General features: G+C 39.3%; 1 protein-coding gene across 4 annotated transcripts in view; it reads right to left on the bottom strand.

The window, feature by feature from the left end:
- The window catches only part of LOC113828782 (diuretic hormone receptor), a 133,525-nt gene that overhangs the window by 119,689 nt on the left and 8,836 nt on the right, over positions 1-5,000 (bottom strand). The window lies entirely within an intron of this gene.

Genomic DNA, 5,000 nt, shown 5'->3' with positions numbered 1-5,000 from the left:
GGCTCTTTGCCTTTGTCTCTTTCTTTGATTGTTTTTGTGACTGTCTGTGGCGGCTCTGTCTCTGCGTCTGTCTCTCTTTGCCTCTGCTTCTGTCTCTCTCTTTGTCTCTCTGTCTCTGTCTGTCTGTTCCTCTCTCTCTCTTTCTCTGTCTGTCTGTTCCTCTCTCTCTCTCTCTCTCTTTGTCTCTCTGTCTCTGTCTGTCTGTTCATCTCTCTCTCTCTCTCTCTCTCTCTCTCTCTCTCTCTCTCTCTCTCTCTCTCTCTCTCTCTCTCTCTCTCTCTCTCTCTCTCTCTCTCTCTCTCTCTGTGTGTGTGTGTGTGTGTGTGTGTGTGTTTATACATCTCTGAATCCGTCATTCTCTTTCTGCATTTTTCTCTTATCACTGTTACTGTCATTACCACATGTCTTCTCATTCCCGATTTTTTCCTATTTGTCCTCCGCCACCGCTTCCGTTGTTATCTCACCTCTTTCTCTCTTCTGCTTCTTCACACCTCGCTATATCTCTTCCCTTTCCATCCATCTCTCCCCTTTCCTGTATCTCCCTCTTTCCCTCCATCTCTCCTTCTTGCTCGATCTTTCTTTCTCCTCGTATCTCTCCCTTTTCCTTTATCTCTCTCCACCTCTCCCACTTCCTTCATCTCTCTCTCCACCTCTCCCTCTTTCCTCCATCTCCCCTTTTTCCTCCATCTTTTCCTTCCCTCCCCCAATCTTCCTTCCTCCTCCATCTCTCCCCACTTCTCCCTCTTCCTCCATCTCTCCCCACCTCTCCCTCTTCCTCTATCTCTCTCCACCTCTCCATCTCCCTCCACCTCTCTCTCACCTTTCTTCCTCTCTCTCTCTCCCCCTTCCCGATATTACATACCTGAAGGACGATGCGTTAAGATCCTTCTAATTTCTTCTGCCAACATTATTATTGCCCCCATCTTCTTCCCTCCCCTCCTCCCCTTCGCTGACAACACCCTGGCAACGAAGGGGAGCACGCGCTTCCCACTTATCCGGATTTCGCTTTATCTCCGGTCTTTTTTACCCGGCTCACTATTTTCGTTATGTTCTGATTTTGGTTTGAGGGTTTGCTTGGGTAATGTTTGTTGTTGTTATTTTTTTGGCATTATTATTATTGGTATATAAGTTGTTTTGGTTGTTATTTTTCTCGTTATTCGTTAAAAAAATCTCATTTTTTGTTATTACTATTATCATTATTGTTTGTGTTGCAATTATCATCATTATCATTATTATTATTGTTATTATTATCATTAGTAGTAGTAGTAGTAGTAGTATCATTATTGCTATTATTATTATCCTCATTATTTTTATTATCATTATTACTATAATTATTATTATCATCATCATCATTATCAATATCATTATTATCATCATTATCATTGTCTTTGTTATCATTGCTATTATCATCATCTTTAATCTGATCATAATATTTATCATTAATATATTTTTCTTTCCATCGGTAATTTTACCTTCATGTATTTTCCTATATTCCTCCAGTTCCTTCTTTTTTTTAATCAAATATCTCATCCTTTCCAGCATTTCTCTCATTTTTTTCTTTTTCCTTTTTTTGTGCATTTTATCTTAATCTATTTCTTTGTCTCTCTATTCTTCTCTCTTTTCCCCTCCTTCCTTCATTCTCCCCGTCTTTCACCTCTTCCATTCTCCGTCCTTCCTCCCACCCTTACTCTTCTTCCTTTCCTTTTATAATTTTCCTCTCTCCCTCCTCTCCTTCCCTCCACCTCTCTCCCTTTTCCTATCCTCTCTCTTGTTCAACGGCTATCCTTCCTTTTTCTCTTTTCTCCTTCTTTTCCTTACCTTTCTCCAGCTCTATCCCTCCTCCCCTGCCTTCCCTTGTACCCTAAAGCCCCTTCCCTCTCTCCGCCATCCTTCCCTTTTCTCCTCCCCTCCTCAGCTCCTTCCCCGTCCCCTCTCTATTCCCTCTCACCACTTTCCTCTCCCTTCCTCCTCCCGTTCCACCTCCTCACACCCCTCCCTCTCCTCTCGCCCCCCTCCTTCTTTCTCCCATGTCTTCCCCTCCTCTCCCCCTTCCCTCTCTCCCTCCCCTCCCCTTCTTCTTTCTCCCTCCCATCCCGCTCCTCCTCTCACCCTTTTCCTCTTCCTTCCCTCCCCTCCGCCCCCTTTCTTTCTCCCTCCATTCCCCTTCCTCTCCCCTCACCCCCTTCTCTCTCTCCTCTCACCCTTCCCCCCCTTTTCACCCTTCCCTCTTTCCTCGCCTCCTCCTCCCCTCCCCTCCCATTACCCTCTTCTCACCCTTCCCCCTTCCCTCTCCCTCCCCCTTCTTTCTCCCCTCCTTTCCCCCTCCCTCTCACCCTTCCCCCTTCTCTCTTCTCCCTCCCCTCCCCCTTCCCCTCTCATCCCCCCCCCTTCTTTCTCCCTCCCTTCCCTCTCCTCCCCCTCACCCCCCCCTTCTATCATCCTCCTTCCCCTTCCTTTCATCCCTTCCTCTCTCCTCTCACCCTCCCCCTTCTTTCTCCCTTCCCTCCCTCTCCCCCCACCCTTCTCTCTCCCCTCCCCCCTACCCCTTCTCTCCCCCTCCTATTCCCCTCTTCTCACCCTTCCCTCTCCTCCCTTTTCCCTCCCCTTCCTCTCACCCTTCCCTCTCCCCTCACCCTCCCCCCCTTCTCTCACCCTCCCATTCCCCTCTTCTCACCCTTCCTTCTCCCCTCCCTTCCCTCCTGCCATTAGCCCGCCTCCCTCAGCCCCCGAAGACCCTCGGATAAACACACTCCACGTTATCAGAAGCGACGGCGTGTGACCCCCTGTGTTTAACGTCTCCCAGAAGGTGTTACGGCTGGTCTGCTGTGCACGTGCATCGGCGATTGTGTATATATGTGTGTGTGTGTGCACGAGTGTGTGATTTTGTGTGTGAATATAGATATATGAATACACATACACACAAGCATTCTTACCCACACACATACACACACACACCTCCCCGCACCTGCACACAGGCCCCACACACACACGTACACACACACACATACGCGCACACACACACACACACACACACACACACACACACACACACACACACACACAAACACACACACACACACACACACACATATATATATATATATATATATATATATATATATATATATATATATATATATATATATATATATATATATATATATATATATATATATATGTATATATATATATATATATATATATATATATATATATATATATATATATATATATATATATATATATATATATATATATATATATGCTGATACACACACACACATATATTCCTTATTCATGATGACACTGAAAACGTTATTCATTGCATAAACATAATGATACAATATTTTACGTATTACTGTCCTATCTATCACTATCTAGAGTTCTAATTGTTCGTTCATCTTAATCACCTAGTAAATTGGATTCATAATACAATATGATTTATAATCTTTCTTTTATTTTTCTGACTTTGGATTTTATATAATTTCCCAAGCTAATTAGTCAGTGATTAAGTCTGTATGTCTATCAACTGGTTGTTTATGAACAGCTTATCTAAAAAATATATGAAAAAAACAATAATCATGGAAGCTAATAATCCGTTTTCTAAAATTATTTCTGCGTCAATAGAATATCAAATCAAAAGAGGAAAAAGAAAAGAAAGGCAAAAAAAAAAAAAAAATAAATAAATAATAATAATAATAAAAAAATAAATAAAAAAATAGAAAAAAAAAAACATATTAATGAACCTTTTCTCGATCAACAATCAATGCAATCATCCCACTCTTTTTGCTTTTCTGCTCTAATAATCATCAAGATTCTTTTACGTTTTGTCATCAATTAAAAAGATATGTTGCATGATATTTAGAGACGCGTTAAAATGATTGATATCCGTGTTGCAATCGGATGATGAGAGGAGAAGCCTTAGGAAGGAGAAAGAAAAAAAAGACTGCAATTCTGTTGAGGAGAAGATAGTAATGAAGAGTAGGTGGAAAGAGGAAGAATGCATATATCTATCTATCTATCTATCTATCTATCTATCTATCTATCTATCTATCTATCTATCTATCTATCTATCTATCTATCTATCTATATATATATACATATGTATGTATGTATATATATATATATATTTACAAATATACACACACACGCAAAACACACACACACACACACACACACACACACACACACAAACACACACACACAAATATATATATATATATATATATATATATATATATATATATATATATATATATATATATATATATATATATATATATATACATATGTATGTATGTATATATATATATATATTTACAAATATACACACACACGCAAAACACACACACACACACACACACACACACACACACACACACACACACACACACACACACACACACACACACACACACACACACACACACACACAAATATATATATATATATATATATATATATATATATATATATATATATATATATATATATATATATATATATATACATATGAATCTATGTGTGAAAATGCAATAACATATAGAGGCTGACCATTGCAGAAAAACGCGAAGAAAAGTGCAACGGCAACCGATACACAAGGAGCCAATCTCATTAATGTGTCGCCTTCCAATCAATCAATCAATCAATCAATCAGAAGTTGTTCCGGGCGACTGGGAAGATTTACACGCTTTCCAACGCCATTTCGACTATTTTGGGAAAGAAAATGTTGACCCCCTTTTTTTCTCTTTTCGTTTTTAAAGACAATGCGATAATTATCGTCGTGGGAATAAGTTGTACGTTGTTAATATTATTATGTTCATTATTAGCGTTATCAGATTATCACAGTTGGGGATTTATATGACGGCTATGAATATTATTATCAGCTATCTATTAATCTACAATATGCATTCTTGTTCAGCTTTACCATATCTTTCGCCAGAATTAAAATACACCATTAATATATATAAATAAAAAAAAGATAAAAAAAATGAATTATA

Source organism: Penaeus vannamei, chromosome 20 (assembly GCF_042767895.1).
Source record: "Penaeus vannamei isolate JL-2024 chromosome 20, ASM4276789v1, whole genome shotgun sequence".
Classification (NCBI taxonomy): Eukaryota; Metazoa; Arthropoda; class Malacostraca; order Decapoda; family Penaeidae; genus Penaeus; species Penaeus vannamei.
This window is presented reverse-complemented; position numbering and strand designations above follow the sequence as displayed.